This window comes from Chiroxiphia lanceolata, chromosome Z (genome assembly GCF_009829145.1).
Source record: "Chiroxiphia lanceolata isolate bChiLan1 chromosome Z, bChiLan1.pri, whole genome shotgun sequence".
Lineage (NCBI taxonomy): Eukaryota > Metazoa > Chordata > Aves > Passeriformes > Pipridae > Chiroxiphia > Chiroxiphia lanceolata.
The window spans coordinates 59,682,329-59,701,665 of NC_045671.1; positions in this window are offsets into that span (position 1 = coordinate 59,682,329).

Consider the following 19,337-nt stretch of genomic DNA (forward strand, 5'->3'; position numbering starts at 1 on the left):
ACAGAGTAATAAAAATCTCATTATCTCTGAATAGGCAGCAATTTCGTTATCTAATCTTTTTACCAAAAGGTTAGTTAATTAATCAGAAACAAATCCTGATTATTATTTCAATAGAATTAGAAAGACAAATCACCAGAGTACGGCTAAATAGGGCAGGCCTGCGGTTTAACCTGCCTCATTTACATCCAAGTACAATGATTGTCAGGAGCTCGCAGTGAGCAAACAGCCCCGAGAACATAAGCCAGCAGATGGTTTTCTCTTGTCGCTAGCCTTTCCTCTCCTCTAATGCCTCTGATCCCATTACCTCACTGAATCTGTTACCAGGGTAACTGTTAAATTGCTGTGAAAGGCATGGTAATAAAGTAACCTGTCACACTGGCAATAAAAGCAGCAGAATTTTCCTGTTCACTGAACTTTTCAGCTCATCAATACTCACTTTATGGAGAAATTCACCACTACACACAAGTCAGCTGCAGGAATTGTTTGTGAGGTTTTTGAAAAGCAAACCAAAGTTCATGTAAACATGGGAAAGTTATAATTAAAAACTAGATTCAGAAATGCACACAGAGCTAACGCTTTGCTGTTTGATGTAGAAGGTTAGTAGGAGATTAGAGATACTCAGGTTGCTTCTGTTTTTTAAGCACATTCTACAAATAAGGGTGATTAGTCCAAAATCATTCCAGTAGTGTTTAAAACCATAACCTCTGTTGCATCAGGCTGCTTACCTTTCACAGCTGTACTCTGACCTATTTGCTAAAGTGTATTTTGTTATCACAGAATAATCTAATACCAGAAAGATTCACTTCTTCCAGCATTTGTTTTCCAGCATTTGTCTATGCTCCATTTTTTCACAGACTTTGAAGCACTCTTGATATCTTTAACAGGTTTTTTGGCAATATGTGTCTCTTTCCATTAATAAAACGTTAGTGAATGTAATCCTAGAGAGAAAAAAATGCATACAGTCACTGTGCTGGTCCTCCCATCTGAGAACACTTTTCCCAGTTTTCTAATGTAGCATATCCGACTGCAATTTTAATCAAAAAAAGATTTTTTTTTTTTCCCTAGCAATACATGGTAAGAAGTTTTTCCATAGGGCACACGCAGTGTTTGCCACTGATCAGAGCTGAATTTGAAAATGGCATGTGGAAAAACCCTCCTGACTTCAATTAGGCTCACAAGAAACTGTAAGAACATGAATGAAAAAAGAGAGTGCATATCTAATCCTTGTTATTAGCCTTTTGCAGACTCTACACTTTCAGCTCCATTTGGTAATGCCATTAATTATACAGCACTAACCTTGGACTATATTGGAGTTTGCTTCTTGAGATAACTTCTTTCTCAGTCTCTTTTTTTTTTTTTAAACTTGCAGACACTTACAGCTTGTTATGAAAAATTGAAAGCATTTCTTTGACAGACAGCAAGCATGAACTGCAGTGCATATTCCAGCTGCAGGACATAGAAGAGAAGTGTCTTTAAATACTAGCCACATTATGTGGTCCTGAGTGTATGGATTTAAAGTAAAGCTCATGGCAAATAAACCTTTGCAGAGACTGTGTTCAACTTGTAGATAGTCACATTCACATCAATACTCTTTTGTCAGTCTGCTCTTGGTACAGGCTCATTTTATAATGAAGCCACATTTGTGGTTTTCCTAAAAATTCTCAGAACTCTAGGAGTTGTTTGGGGAGGAAAAGACTGAAAGATTATATGCTATTAGATAGTTCCACTGCATTTAGGTACAATATCAGATCTGAGTTTCTTGCACAGGCCAGGGTTCTTTCAGTTTCTGGAAATCTTCAGGGGAGGTTTGTATGAAGACAAACAAGCCAACTGTGCACAAAACTGTAAACTCACAGTTTTCAGCAGATGTACACTTATTAATCCACATAAAATAAAACCATTTATGCTGATCTCTAACCTAGAATTTAACTGGACTATTTCTGACATTCAGGGAGCTAAATCTCTCTGGTATCCGGTGTGTTATAGATAAATGTGGAAATATGTCTTCGAGTAAGCCAAAATTCTTGTTCTTTCCAAGTGTCTAGTAGAGGAAGCAATGTTCTCATGAGATCAGCAGACCATTTTGCAGGTGTCAGAAGACCCAGTAAGACACCCTGGGCAGAATCTTCATGGCATTACTCTTTGTATTTAAATACGTCTGGAAAGGAGGTATGCACATAGTTTCAATGAAAGAATTAAATTTCTAATAGCTGCAATCGGTTTAATTTAAAATTTGCTTTAAATTGTGTGCATACTGGGTTGTTCCCGATCACACTTTGGCAGAATGCAAACATAAATGAGATGTCAACATGGATAAATTCCTTCCTTTGAAAATGTGTATGAATATTCATGAACAACATTTGTTAGTTCATTTTCCCAGCTCAGTTCAAATGCACAGAGCAGGTTTCTGTGCTCTGCATGAGCCTGTGTGGAAAAGCCTTTCTGCTGTAGAGATTCTGGTGGTGTAAAAAGAGGCACTGTTTTTGGACTGTGGCTCCGTACTCCAATTTGATTTCACCATCCTTGTGGCAGCAATTACATATTCAAAAAAAAAAAAGAAGAGTTCACACTGAGATGAATTACAGCTTGGTCCATTTATATTGCCTTGGGTTTGCCTCATTCAAAACTGTAAAGTCGCAGCATCAGAAATTAAAAATTATATCAGAAGAGAATTAGAGCTGCTGTCTTTGAAAATGAAAAAAAGAGGAGTAATTGTGTCCCTCCTTCCACCAGATGCTGTGTCCTTATTATTGTCCTCCTCAATAGCATGTTGTGACTAGACTGGCTATACAGTGTGCAGCCCTTTTCTCCTCAGATTAAATTCAGCCCTGCGCAGTGGAGCATCATGCAGCCTCAGCACCACACAAACCCCACGTCTTCAGCCTTTGCTGCACAGGCTTTGCATGGGCTTTGCATGGGTATATATTGCACCTTCCAGCTTTAATTCAAAAAGACAAGTGGTTGTAAAAAACATCACAAGCTTAGATCCACCACACACTGCTGGGAATTTTCCAACCTCACTGACTAAAGTTAGTTTCTGAAGGCCATGGTCAGTCATCAAATCAGAAGGGTTTGATTTGCAAAAATAGCCAAGCATTTCCCACTTCTGTTGAGGTCCAGACAAATGACCTTGAACATTTTTGTATCATTCCTAGCTTGTTGGCAAGTTAAGGGCTCAGATCCATAAGAAACAAAATTTTCACCCCACCTCCTCCAATTTTTTTAAGTCTCTTTTGGCTCTTTTTTTTGTTTGGAACAGGAATATTTTCCTTGCTCCACTTCTTTCTCTGAGCATTTCTCACTGTCTGTCACAATTGCCAGTATTGAAGTTGAAGGGAGAAAAAGGAGCATAGAAAACAAATTTAAAACATATTGAGCTTCTCTTTCATTGCATACTTTATAGTGGGCAAACTTGAGAAGCAGATTCACGGAGGAAAAAAAATCCCAACACTGCTGCAGATTTCAATGGATTTTTATTGATTTGCATCAGTCGAGTAACGAAACTGCAGCTATTTATCTTGATGGAGTGAAAGAACTGGGAAGGACATCTGTCTCTCAGGATTACTATATGGCTTGTTTGATCTTACCTGTATGTATGATTGATCCTGCTAGCTTATATTTTATGCATCTCTTATCCTGTGACAGTGGAATATTGTAAAAGTGCTTCTTCCTTTGTTTTCTCTTTTAACATTTTACACTGTGCTCCCTGTATTGTCCCTTTTCATGTACAAATTAAAAATTTACAGCTCTGATATCCAACATGGACAATTATGTATGAACATCAATCCTATCACTTACCCCGAAATAAAGGTTTATGATGCAAGTACTTTTTTGTAGCCCTTCACATTGCAGAGACCGGAGTGGGGATGGGAGGGAGGACAACAAAAACCCACATCAACCCTGCATTTTTGATGTCGCTGCTGTTTTGTGCTGTGACTTCATGCTCCCTGAAGAAATATGATGCATCAAGCAGTGACTAAAACACATCCTCTTCAAACATTGGGAATGATTATTTCAGCAAGTTTTAGCTTTCAGCAGCAACATATGTAGCAGCAGCTGTGCAATAGCGCTTTGAGGCCACGGGTACTTTGGAACCCAGTAAGAAAACTGTGACTTGCATGTAAAGAGCAGGAAAAACAAATTTTTCCTTATTCAAAATTGTGCTGAGACTTCAGAAGCTTAAAGGACTAATAAAGCAAAAATTTTAATAGTTTTAATATATATATATATATATATGAAAAAAATTGACCAGTAAAAATCTTTCACTATTTTAACTATCTAATTTGCATCAAAGTGTCACACCAAATGAAGGTAAATGTCTTTGATCCCCAGGTAACCCCTTTTCCTCTCCAGTTCTTCTACTCATGATTCTTTGTATTATTTTTCTTTCTATATGTTACCAACAGAAAATTCACAGTCAGAATCTGAAGATCAAATATGATGTTTAATCTTCAGATTGTGCTGCTTATGCTCGTAAACCACTCAGGTGTCAATCCTACTCTCCATGACAGTGACAGAATACTTGATTCAATTATAGGTTGCATTCAATGGGGATCATGCTTTAATCTGTGTACAAACAAAGGGATAAAACAGAAACATGTACCCATTCTAAGGATGACACTTTATTACAGTGAGACGTCAGTGAGTGTTGCAGTAATACAGGCTGGTTTCAGAAAATGGATGAGATTAAATTGTCTGCTAGGGTATGGCTGCCAGTTATGTACAGACTGGATCATGTACTGCTCTGCTTCTCTGTCATTTATCTGGCTCACAAAGACTATGAACACCTACATGTTTTGTGATAGCAAAAATTTCAGTGAGTCTGAAGGATTCCCAGCATTATGCAGGATTAGGCCATTATTCTAAACATGATAGGATTTTTGAAATACTATTCGGATTTGTATTATTATTCTAGAGAGTAATTCCATTGAAATAATCAGTGTTTTTGCTCAATTGTTAGCATGCTCGCGTATCAAGATGTCTGAATTACTTCCCATGTTTGCCAGTTTCTTTTATATATGCAGTGATAAGTGCTTCTTCCAAGGTTAATTTAAATGAAAGGTAACTTTGCAGAAAGATGACTTGTCTGTGGTGATGACAGCCTTCCACCATATTGGAGTAACACTACTTTATGAATCATGCTGGCATTCCCTAAGCTCCATTATTGTTATTCTACTTTCAGAAAGCATGTTTCAAGACACATGTCAAATATCATGGGATTTTGGCATTTGCTTAACTCCTTTCACAAACTGATTAGCTGAACAGTGAGGGATGTACAGCAGTGGAGAGAAAATATTTTTGGAATAAACAACATTCCTTTCATGGATAAATTCTTAATTTTTAGCCCACCCACCTCACTCCCTCCTTTTTTTCTGTTTTCCTCCCCTCTAATTGTGGTAGTCTGAGTGCTGCGACAGCATTTGGGTGATGGCAGGCACAGAAGAAGAAGGAGCAAGCAGGCAGTAGCCCCACTGTGCCTCCTCCCTTTCCCACTTGCTTCAGCTAGTGTCTACTTCTGCCCCCTCCACTACTGAGTGCAACACTTTGGCCTGTTAAACAGGTATTTTCCTGTTAAAAGAGCTCATTTTATTGCACCTAAGAAAAGTATATTTGCATTGTTGAGCCCTTATGTTTTTCTTCTTAATATGCACTTCGTTGTATCAAGTGATGCTAAATAACTTTAAATAACTGTGTGTCACAATGAAAATCAGAGCAACTTCTATTGGGAAGGAAGGTGAAGTGTCTTGACACCACGTGAGAGCAAATAGCAGCTCATTCAGTGCTCATATAATCTATAAAACACCACTAACCCATTTGTCAACTGCTGTAATCATTTTAACACACCTCAATAAAAGAATGGTGTTACTTTGATATCTAATGTGATTAAGCTTCTTAGTTTATACTTTATTAAATCTCTGTGTCTTCTTATAATTTTCTTTGAATAGCAGTTATATATATAAAAAGTAAATTGAAACATTAATTTAAAATATACTAGAATTAGTTATCAGAGAAGAGGTAGGGAATATCCTCTGAATGGTGATGTCTTATTCAGGAACAAGGACCTTTCACAAGCTGCGCTTCCAAAGAAGTTCCTGTACTTCTCTCAGGTATGGAAAGGTATGTGAAAAACAAACAGTTTTCTTCCTACTTGTATAGGTAGAGAAAGTTTTGAGAGCTTCCTTACAGCAGGCGTCACTTAAAAGCCAGCATTTGTCAACAGGTACCACACAGTTACTGCAGTTGTTTCCTGCAGAGCTTCCGTGCTTCAGACACTACTTGGTGACAGGTCTTGGCAAACACTAACTTTTAAGTGGCAACCAGTATAATTACAGCATTCATGAAAGCGAGAGATGACCAGCACTGACTGAAAAGAAGCCAGGTATCATATCACATAGGCGAGGGTATTGCCTGGTTTCCCACACCATGCTGCCAACACCACTCACTCCAGAGCAGCAGGGTGCCTGCTGTCCCAGTCCTGCACTGCTCCTGAGCTGGAGCCGTCATTTTACCTTTTTTCTTTTCTTTCTTTTTTTTTTCCCCCCAACTTCACAGGAGCTTTTATAATGAGATGGTTTTGAAAGAACGAGAGGTCACCAAGCATCTTTGCATGTTTAACATAAGAGCAAAACTCCTCTAATCTGCTCTCGTTCTGTACATGCTTTTCTCTTGACAGAGATCAAGAAATTAGGAGGCTCACAAAGATGGCATGAATCTGGTGGATATAAGTCAGGCTATGCATGTCTTAAAGCAACTAGTTTTACGATAGCATCCATTTGTCAGATATATTCTGTTTTTAAGATGAGGATGTAATTCACTTTATAAGCTAAAGTTCATATATTAACAAAACTTGATTTTGTCTTACAAGCTAAAATTTTACACTAAAATTCATTAAAAAGTTTGCATTGAGAAGAGTCCTATTTCATTTGCAAAGACAAGTTCTCAATGCCAGATTTAATGTTTTTCATGCATTAACGTTATCGTTGTGTGTTCATCACCTGTTGTGAATGTTTCTGTAGTCCATAGGAAAATAAAGAAAGACACTGGTTTGTTAATGAAGAGTATCCTCCATGCTACGAAGCTTGATTAAAGCTACATAGACCAGCGGAATTTCAGCATTTCATTCCTTCATCATGCTATGAATGTAGCATGATACAGTCTGTCACCATACTAATGTTCAATATGTGAGTAGTTGTTCATCTGGATAGTTTCATTGAAATCAGTGGGCCTAACTCACATGAGTAAGGTCTTATATTTTATATTCATTCTGAAACCATGACTTTCTTGTTCATTGCTATTTAATAATAGCATTATTAATCTGCTGGTATCATCCCTCAGTTTCACTGAGGCATATCCAAACAAAAAAAAATTAAACACTTTCTGTAATTTTTGGAGACTCACAACAGTAATTTGAATGCAAGTAGTAAAAGTCATCTGAAATGAAAACAATTATATGAGACACAAACTCACTGTTTCATCTATAAGCCATTATTTTGTGGCAGTAGGGAAAATGAAAACTAAAATATTTATGGTATACCACAGATTTCAGTGTACTCCTACTTACCTTACTGCAGGGTACACCTTCCCACACTTAACAAGCCAACTCTGCATAAGCAAAGAACTACTTACTCAGGACTGCTGGTATGTGAGCTTATAAATAACCAGCACAGGTTCTGTTTCTGCACAGATTGCATTGTTCATTCGTGTTTGGCAGCCTTTGACAGGCAATTGTCATGGGGAAGGAGCAGGACTGTGCTTTAAATGCTAACTTTTCCCTATGATTTAGCCAAAATGTTTCCTGAAATACAATTTTGTCCCATGGATCTATGTTTGTTGTGTACATGTGAACATATAACATGTGCTAACCTGTTTTGTCTGTGCCAGATATGCATTGCCTGTGCATGAGGGTACATACTATTACAAAAATTTAAGCCATAATCCTCAGATAGATGTTGTCATCAGACCGTTATGCTCATTTATATGAACATAATACAGCAAAATACAGCCAACAGGGAATCCCCTTGTGTAGTGAAAAGGCACCATGACAGTCATTGTGCCATCACTTTTGAGACCATGAACAGTAAAGGTGGAAATACAGCCGTCGTATGGTTCAATTAATCTAAGCATCATCTTTTGAAAAGTTTGGCTGTAGAACTCTTTTTTTAACTCAGAGAAAAAAGAAAATTTTCACAACCGTCTTTCTGCACAGTTTCAGTTTTAACGATCACTGGACAGAGTAACAGCAAAATGATGGGAAACAATTTTGCCTTAGATTGGTGTGGTCTGCTTGTCCTGATGAAATATATCTTTGTTGCCCTTCCTTTGAAAAAAAAAAGGATCGAGATGAGAGAAAAAGCTGGCATAAACAAAATAGGACAAGAGATAAAGATAAGGTTATGAAAAATGGGACTCATTAGGTAAATATACATACAATTATTTTGTTGCTGTTTTATACTTTCAGTACTATAATAATATTTTAATTTTATGATTATATTTTATGACATTATTGTTATTCAAATTTTTAAATTAAAAAAAATCACTACACAACCCTCCACTAAAAATAAACAAAATGTCTATTCACATAGTACTGAAATCCATTATGCCAATTTATTAGGATACAAGACTAAAATTAGGTAAAATGGAGAGTAGATTAAAAATAATTAGTCTTAAAACGACTGGAAAAACATCCAGAGTGTAAACAAGTAGGAGAGGAATTTAGGACTAAGATGTTTTTAAGCTTTGCTTATAATGGTCACTCTGACAGAATGTTTGAAAAATGACATACTACATTTCTGCTGATTTTGTCCACAAAGAACTCAAAGTTAATCCCACAGCACCTGAATTTGATCTCTGTGGAAAGTTCCAAGAGCAAAGCTTCTGTTCAGCAGACCTAGATCTCCCTCCACATTTTGCTGCCCTGGAAAAATAATAATAATAATAAAAAAAGTGCTTCTTGTAGCAGGAATGCAGCAATCATGCCGGGTCATGAAACTAATTATGTTTTGTGATGCTGGAAATTCTCCATTTCTGTGTGAAGGGGCACTGCTTCATGATAGATGAATGTTGGAAAGGCAGTACATTGTGATCTTTCATCTCTGTCACTGCATATTTATTCTAACTGCTCCTAAATTATTCATTTTCTTTAAGCAATCAATATTAATAATCTGATTTACTCCTTGGCATTTTTAGTCACACTTCTGTTTAACTGACTGTAAATAAAGGTCACTTGCAGGCTTCCTGCTGCTGTTCTGAAGGTCCTTGCCTAATTAATTCCCAACACTTTTTTTTCCCTGTGACTCTGATTAGCAGTTGCAATCAAGTTCAGCAATTAGCTGCCTCCTTGCACAGTGATTTGCTCACTCCACCTCCCTGTACAGAGAAACATTTGGTCTCTACTCTACAAAGGCAAATGGAGGAATTTAAATGTATTTTTTTGTGTTCCATGGCCATGCAGAACAGATCAGATTTGTCACTGCTTGCACATAACCTTTGCCTATCTACATCATACTTACTAATCATCCATGATGCCTCCACCTGACACCATAAATGTAATGAATGGCCTCACCTACAGCTGGCTTGTGATATGCCTGATCTCAGACTCTTGTATCAACAAACAGCTACATCACATCAAATCATTCTTGGTTGTTTAAGAACTTCTATGGTTTAGCTTATGTCAAGTTACTTTTAAAAAAAGGGGTCTGCTTCATATTTAGTGGTTTTACCTGAGCTTGCTTGGGACATGGGGACAATCTGTAGATTTAAACATACGCCTGATTATGCCTGATTCCAGTTCACAACAAGATGCAGATCATACCTGTACTAGAGAATGAGAAATAATAGTCTCAATGAACTTTTTCCATCCTAGAACCATGGAAAAGTTGCTGGAAATTTCAGTATGATTTTAATTAATAGGGTAGACTCTAGTTAGAAACTATGTCTAATTAGTAATTGAAAGTGCCAAGAGAAGACAGTCTCCTCCAGGTACTCTTCAGCAAGTATATATTTGAAAAGAAAGGAGAGAAAGAGTTACAGTAAATATTACAGCAATATCATAAGCATTCTTTATAGGTCTTTCCTCTCAGTGTTCTCTATTCTTATTACTTCATCCTGGGTAACAACTTCCAAGCAAAACTGTTTAATCAAGTACTTCTGCAAAGAAAACCTTTTTTTGTTTGTTTTTTTCAGGCTTGTTTAAAAATTCATTGATTTAAATTATTCTAATTAAAACAGTGATGTCATATGGATATTAATTTAGGCAGAATTGTTTCCATTGTCTGAGCAGAAAACTAAGATGTGTGCACAAGAGAAATCTTTCTTTAGGTGAAGTCTGTTTCAACACATTCACTTTTTCAATGAATCTACAGACAGATTTTTAAAAAGGTGATAGAACTGCACCTGTAAGAGAGTTCGTCATGTCAATCCACTGTTTTTATTATTATTATTATTATTTTTTGCATCCCAATCCTTGACAAGTAAGCCAACAGTAGGACTGACAAACACCACCAGAAAGGAATGAATATCCCTGAATACATCTTTAAGACATAACCAGACCCCAAAGGAAGAAAATGATGTGTCTAAACTCCCACATATGGGGAATAAGGATTTGAATTGTCACCTACCTTTCACAACTCACTACAAAATTGTCAACATATTTCATTTTGGTCTTGGAGTTCTTGGAGCTTAGAGGAGTTTTGCATTGTTGGTTTAAGTGCTCTGAAAAACAAAGAGATCAGAACTGGTTACTCTGGTAATCTGGTTACTCCATATTTACAATTTACTAAGCATATAAAAGCAGTTACTTAAAACACAGCCCATACTGTCTACTCTAACACCTACAGAACCTCTCTTCCGACAGCAGCAAGCCAAAGCATGCATGACTTGAACAAGCAAATTTTCTTTTTCCTTTCTGTTCTGGCAAGTATGTTCATTTAATCTCACAGGGGATCTGTCAGCTTTCCCCAGCTCCTAAAAGCATTTCTTTAGCACTCATTGAAAAGTGCTATAAGATAAAGACAGCAAAGCTGACTGGTATTTGTGTGCAGAGATAGGCAACCAGGGCACTGAGCTCAGTCAGTCTGCCTCTTCACTGTGTACTGCACAAAATCAAGGCTAGAAGCAACAGTTAAATCACTCTCGCGCTTATCACTTAATGAACATAAATACACAAAATATGCCATTTGTTGGCATGATGATATTGCCATGAATCATTATATAAGACATACGATGCTTTGAAATATAGGCACACACACACAGCAAAGCCCTTGTAGGGCTGTAAAACTCACACACTCAAAAACAGATCACTCATTTCCAACTTTCCGTGTTTGGTCTCATCCCAAAAAAGAGCACCTTAGAACAGTTAAAAAAAATTCCTTTCAGGTATTTGAGATTTATAACAATGCAATGCAGTAGTTTGATTGAATAAAAAACCCCCAACCAACAAAAAAAAACCCAAACACAAAACAAAAACAAGCAAACAAACAAAACCAAAGCAAAACCGAGAAACCAAATCCAAAACTTTTTTGAAGGAACTGAATTATGGTACTTAATAATGAGGAGTCTTTGCATAAGAAAATATGAGAGGAACCAAAGCTATTGGTACAGAGTTGAAAATGTTTGAAGATCTACTGTGGTGTATTATTCTTCAGTCAAAAATACGTGTGATGTGCATGGCTTTCCTTCATCAGCTCTTTCCTGAAGTTGTTCTGAAGTTACATGAAGAGACAACATGAAAACTAGGTCTTGCATCTTTAGGGTCTGTTGTACGAAATCACATATCCTTACTGTTTTCTCCATATGACATAAAATATCCATCAGATTTGGAGCAAAAGACTCATGTTAGAGAAACACGCCTTCTCTGTAACCCTGGAAAACAGATTTAGCTCTTTACATTTATGTAACACCATTTATAATTACTCATTGGGGAGATATTATTTATGAAAGCCTTCCTGAATGTAATGCTTTGCAAACATGTAAAGGATTAAATAGATATTTGTTGCCTTGTGCTTGAGAGAATAAAGCAAACTGTACAGAGATAACTTTTTTCCACCTGGTCCACATTTTGCTTCCTTCCTCTGAGCCTAGTGTGCATAACACTGGCTGAGGCTGAAGAAGAAGAGGAAAAGCAGAAGTGATGGGTGGTCTGAAAGAGACTGTCTACACCATATCCTTTCTTCATCAACACAGCAGTTATAGAGGAGGATTGCTCACTGGCATGACATTTGAAATCTTTATTGGGAGTTCACATCCCTTTGAGATATGAATTGACCCTTACTTTTATTCTCTGTGTGCCTTGAAGGCAGTTTTAGACTATTTGTTGTGAATTTTTCCACAACATATTCTGCAACAGAACGTTGTACCTATCCTCTGATACTGTATGAAGTTTATAGAACAGGTGGTGCAAGAGCTGCAATTAACCCACAGTTAATAAGCATTTGTCCTTTCTGTTAAATCCTTGAGGTAGTTGACAGTTGCCCTCTATAGAAGCAATGGCACTTCTGTGATACTTTGTGTATTAGGCATGTGTGGAAAGAAAGGCCTTAAATATTGTATTTGAACGTGCTATATGGGAGATGCTGTCTCCCAAGATACCAGTTTAATCTAACAACAGTGAACAGTAATAACCATTGCATAACTGAAACAGCATTACCACAAATCTATCTAGCAACAAATAGGCTAATGCTGGTTAAGCAGATACTTTTAACATGAATGATATTTTAGCAAATAAGTTACATAGTGAAGAGGAAAGAGATTTTTTGTTGGGTTTGTTTGTTTGTTTGTTTGTTTGTTTGTTTGTTTAAAAGGTTCTAGATTGTTTTGTTCTGGCAATGTTGATCAAAAGCAATTGAGTCCATGGACTGCCCTCATACTTACCTTGAAAATGAAATGAAGAAACTAATGACATAATCTGCAGACTGAAAAGCTTCAAAGTCTATATATGCCTTATGCATAACTTATTATGATTTTCTCCCTCTCTTGTATCCACCTTTTCCCCAGAGAGAAAAAAATAAAAGATTTATAGAGAATAAATGCAAAAACTTCTGTGTTCATGCAATGTTAAATTTACATTGTAAACTACTCAAATGTCAAGAAATGCCAATGCTAAGGAAGAATCCACAACCACCAGAGTGTTGTCCAGTGTGTATGTTATAGTAGTCTTCAGCTACAGGATCACACAGAACAATGTAAGGTATATACCAGGCAAATAGAATATGAAAGCTCTTTGAATGAATGTTCCTCCTACCCTGAGGTATGAATAATATTTGGATAATGAGACAAGGAAAATAAAACCTCTTTGTCTCTCAAAAAAAAAAAAAAAAAGAGACCTGACCTCTCAGAGCCTTCCCCTGAGAGAATAAAAATGATTGTGCTCTAATATCTTTTCTACTTTTGCTACTGATGAAGTAATGGTAGTTGTGAGCAAAGTAAAGTTTGTAATTTCTTGCATCCTTCTCCTTCCTGTACAAGAAATCATTAGGGCTCATATTAGTTCATTATCTGTGATTCATACATCCTGTAAAGGAGAAGTAATCTGAAATGCACTGGATATCTAGTTTGTTGCAAATTTGGGGATCACAAAAAAATGCTCTTACTGAGGAGGAGCCTAGTAAGGATACCTAATAGGTCCATCTCCTTTCTTACAAAATCCTGAAAGTTTTGTTGTGTTTCAATGAGGAAGAAGAACAGATTATTCCTGTAATTTTACAGATGGCATTGTAATCTATAGGCACTGTACAGTGTGGATGAAGAGTTCAAAGCACCAGAATCCTAACAGTGAATGACCCAGGAGATCTCTCATTAGGTCTATTAGCTCTGCACAGTTTGAAATATTTGAAGGATAATCCACAAAAAATCTTGTTGTTACCCAGCTCCTCTGATGTTTGAGTCAGGATGAAGCAGTGATTTGTCTTCAGCTGATACTGCATATGATGAGGTATTCAAAATAATAATAGTAAGAAAATCAACAATATATATTACTTCTACTAATGTAAATGCAGCAAAAATATATCTAACCACCTGAATCTAATTTATTTGAAGTGAGAAAAAGGAAGAGGCAGTGAGAGAAAAGATTTTGGGAATGATAGAAATATTGACTCTCAGTAAGATAGTAGGGATGCAAACTTGTCATTGAAAGTCCATTCCTTTATTGTCCTTGTGTATCCATGGATTAAGAAAAATACACTATAATGTTCTGTGAAAGATTTTGTGGAACTGGTGCAATGTAATGATAATAAAATGCATCGTTGTGAGTACAGTTAAACCTTTCACAGGTGAACTTAGTGCTCCAGGGCATTCCAATCTTTTGTGTTAAGATTAGTGCTAAAGTTACAGCAATATGATTTCTTCTTGAGAACACAGGAAACTAATCCTGCTCATGAAAGTTTCAATGACTATACTAAGATCTTTCTGATTCATTCATTTTGGAATAAATGCAGAAATATACACAAAATCAGTGAGTGTTGCAGAAACACAGAATTACTGAAAGGTCCTGTCACTGGGAACCACTAGAAAGAGCCTGTCCCCATTCTCTTAGCATCCTCCCTTTGAGTATGTAAATGCCCTGATGAGATTACCCTGAACCTTCTTTTCCGAGGTTGAATATTCACAGCACTTCCAGCCTTTCTTCCTAGGAGAGGTGCTTCTGTCCTTTCATCATCTTCCTGGCCCCTCAGTCGTCTCTCTCCAGTGTGTGCATGTAGGTCTTGTACTGGGGAGCCTAGCACTGGACACAGCACTCCAGAGGTAGCCTCACCAGGGTTTGGCAGAGGAGCAGGATCACCTCTCTCAACCATCTGGCAATGCTCCTCTTGATGCCGCCCAGGATACCATTCACCTTTGCAACACAGCCACCCTGCTGGCCCATGTTCAACTTGGTGTCCATCAGGCCATTTTTTCCAAAGCTGCTTTCCAACTGTACGGCCCTCAACATATGCTGGTTCCTATGGTTGCTCCTCTCCAGGTGCAGGACTTGTTGAGCTTCATGAGGCTCCTGTCAGTCCCTTTTTTCATCCTGTCAAGGCTGGTTGGATGGCAGCACAACCCTTGTTTTATCAGCCCCTCTTCCCAGTTAGTTTTATTGTTCTTTAGTAGAAAACAGCCTGTCTGTCAGTTGAATTTTTACATGGACAAAGTGCAATGTGTTTTCTGCATATGAAGTCTTCAGGAACTGTGTGGAGATATCCAGATGTACATCAGCAGAAATACTCCAATTCTTCCCTCACAGGGGATATGTATACACAATGCTGTTTGAACCCAGTCTTATCCAATTTCAGGTAGCATTAGATCCTAAAGCACTTTAGTCAGTCAAAAGTATACCACAGTTCTCAGAGGAGATACAATAATGCTGAGATCACATCATCAGTGACACCAGGTCAGGTGTAGGCAGTTGTAGGAAATACATCTAAGTGCAAGCAACTCCCTGATATAATATTAAAGGTACAGATGAGAGATGGGAAAGCTCAGCTGAAGGTCTGTTTTGCTCTTCCCATCCCACTGCTGTCGACTCTTACTCCTCTGTGGTATGTTAAATGTACTGGCAGCTGGGATTACCCTGCTGACCCAACTCTCCCTTCCTGGTGTTTTCATGAGATGCATGTTTATTAGACCCTGGCAAGTTCTGCTGTCTGAGGAACGAAAGTACAAGGACTAATCTCTGAAGCCTCATGACAGAGAAAAGCAAATGCAATGAAAAGCTGACAAGAGGGAAGACTCTGAAGACCTTTAAATAAAATGATCAAAAATAAAATGTATGCTTTAGAAGTCAGCCAACAAGAAGTAGTCATGATTTGGTTTGGAAGAAAAGGTATTTCAGACAAATGTTCTACACTATATAAGACACCATTTGCATACATGATAAAAATATCATAGAGAATACTAGAAGAAAAGCCTAAAAACATTAAGAGGATAATTCTGTAGCCAGGACATATTCAACATCAAACATTAATGTTAATAACATTGATGTTGCTAGATTTTCTTGATTTCTGATGATAACTTTACAGTTCCAGGAACTGGATATGCTACAATACATTACTTCTCCTGCTCAGTCTCAATTACTTCCTTCTGTTTTTCAATATCTAAATAGATCAAATTTCAGTCACAGACTCTAGGAATGAAACATTGACTCAAATAGCATGGAGAAAAAGTGCATAGCTACAAAAGTAGGTACTCTGTAAATGACAAATTGACCCTAAAAGACTTCCCGCTTTATCCTCAGTAGGGAGAGTGAAATTGTTCTCTAAATGCAATATTTAATCTAGTCTTTGTGTGTTAATTTTACAAGAGATCAAAAAAATTATGTGACAAATTCCTTCATTTTCAATTTTTTTACAGTGGTGTCCCACCCTACAGACATATATGTCTACTTCTAAACCTTTGATATAACACTTCTAAAGAGAAATTGATAAAAATTATTTTGAAAATATTCATTCAAAGATTCATACGGAGCTATTGTTTAATATTTTATTAGTTATGTGACAAATATTTTTCATTCTTTGCTCAATACATAAAAAGTGTCCATTTTAATTCAACCATGATAGCAACTACAGAGAAGTCTCCCCACTGACTGGCCAAATAGACTGCTGGCAGAACCAGAACCTCCCTGAAGACCATCTTGTGTGTTGAGAGCCTGTTTGGTCCTCCCTAGGAAGAATTATGGCCAATTCTCATTTTCCTGAATATTTTAAACATGACAAATGAGGATTTTCTCTTAGTTCTTATGCTTGATCAAGAATTCATTGCTATTATATCTGTAAAAGTACTTAAACAAATTCAATGTTTGTTTCATGAAGGTGTGAATCAAGTTTTTAACATCTGACATCTTTGAAGATGCAACTGCCAAGCGTATAGGAGACCACTGATTGTTGGCCATTAAAGACTCTTTTGTAGCTAGTGCACCTTATACGAATTTTAATAAGTATTTTCTTCTTTGTGTTGTAGATAGCTTAATGTTTTAGCATGTGGGTTTTAGAGAGATAAATGGCAAAGTACTTTTCTTTCTACTCCTGTGAAGGAAACAACATTTTAAAAGTAGATGAGGTGTGAAGTTCTATTCCAGTGCTCTATATTCACTCTTGGCTTTCATCTACATAGGCAGTTTGGATTGTGTGAAAATATATAAACCCCATTGTGACAAGTGAGAACTACTGCAAATGCTTTTTAGCTTAAATATTTAAGTTAAAGCATTTGAAATCTGCTAAAGGCAATCTGTATAAAAGCAGAAAAATATTCAGGGAAGTTCAAATTTTAAAGTTCAGAAAAACATGGAAAAGGTGGGCAGTCCAACCTGTTTAACCATTACAGTCCATTTTCCTGTTTCAGAGACATCTGTAGAAAGAAGGAACAGAAGGCCAAAAGCCCCAGAAGTTGTTTCTTTTTCACGATCTTGGCTTTCAGAATAGTTGATTCTTTTTTTATTGGGTGCAAAACCTATCATATTTGGGTTTGTCTTCTTTTCACTAAGCAGATGATAATGGTACTGTCTCGTTCAGTGGTCTACATGGAGGATGTTGTAGGTCCTCCAATCCACTCACAGCTTCTAATTTTCATCTTTCATCCATCCCATTCATACTAATTTCAATCCCCAAGATAACAAGTGGCCAACCAACACTGCTGTCTTTGTGGTCTTCCTCTTCCATGATAAATCAGAGTGGCCGTTCTCTTGACCATTCCTTGGAAAATCAGTAATGACATTAATAGTCGCAGAAGGTGAGAAAGGCTCATACTATCTCTTTTGTCCTAATGGTTCCCATCTTTCTCTCTTTGCCTGTAACCCTCCATTTGAATGCTGATTCCTCAACTCAAACTTATGCTCTCCAAAACATCTGAAAATAAACATTTCTCATTTAGTGTTTTATTTTCATCCTGTGCTCTCAGTTCACATTTTGATTTTCATTTTTTATCTCACTGACCATGCGAATACTCTTAAATCTATAATCTCTTACAAATTATATTAAAAAAAATTATCATCTTTTTCTCTCGCTATGAGCTTTTTTATAACCCAAGGATGGACCAAGTGTTCCCCCCCAAAAAGACAGTAATGGTCTCATTAACTTTCTGACTGTGCCCATCCTGCCTACAAGTCTACTTACCAACTTTTTCACTCCCTGCTTTCAATTTACATATCTAAATTTTGCCTTCAAAATGGTGATCCCTCAACTTGCACTGCTTGACCTTGTCTCCCTTTGTCATTCCCTTGTACATCCAGTCTGTTCAGCATATTCGTCACTCACTCAGGTCTCTTTGTAAGCCCGAGCTCTCTTCTTTTTCAAATCATTCAACAAAATATTTTGCTCTGAAATCTTTCATTTCCAGCAGGTTTTTCTAGTAATATAAAGACAGATGAATTCCAAAAAGAAGTACAGTCCATGGAAGAGCATAGAGATGATTTAATCCCTTAACTCTTTTCCTTTTCATGGTACCCTTTTTCCTTCTGTTTTTACATGTGTCTCTAACCAACATAGTATTTATTCACTTTTCTAACACATCTACTTACACATCCTGCACATCATCCATTCCTTATAAAAATTTTATACTTCACATTTATAGAACAATTAACTGGCATGATTCTTCATTCTTCATCTGTAGATTATATTGATTTTTGTCCATGTTGTTTATTATAGAAGAAAAAAAGTGAATAATCCCTGGCAGATTTTTCTAGTAGGTAAATCTCAGCTCCCAAAGCTTATATTAATTTGCACACCAATATATTCTGTAGATTTAAAGGAGAGTGTTCTAATAGGATTAGAATTGACTTGCTTTTTAGGACACTACAGCTGTACTAATTTGTGTGAGCAGGGGACTCAATTAAAGGATAGGTCATTTGGACAGATTGCCCTTGTTCTCCAGTGTTCCTTGACTTCTGAAAACAGTCCCTGGGGATGGAACAAAGCCTTTTGCACAGGAAACAAACTAGTAGGGGAATCTGAGGAGCATGGAGGGGGGAAGAACTAAAGGGCAAAGGAAAGATCAAAAAGACATTTCCCCCACCACCTCTCAGGGTAAAATAGCCTTTTCAAAGTACAATCTCAAGCGAAAGGAGAAAAATATGTAAATATTACTTTCTACAAGAGTTTTTACAGAGTTTTATACACATCTATGGCCAAAACCCCTGTATTTCTTAGTAACACTATATGTTTTGTAAGTCCTTTTTTAGTCTGTACAAATGTTTTTGAGACTGTATTATATATTACTCTCCAGGAAGTGTCTTCTTTCCCTTTCCCAGCCTTTGAATAATATCTTTGCTACATGTTTACTACAAAGTGAAATGCTTCTGTCCTATTCTCACAGTTTCACAGACCCTCTGAAATGTATAGCTGAAAGTCTTCTCCACAATTTGTTTTCATATT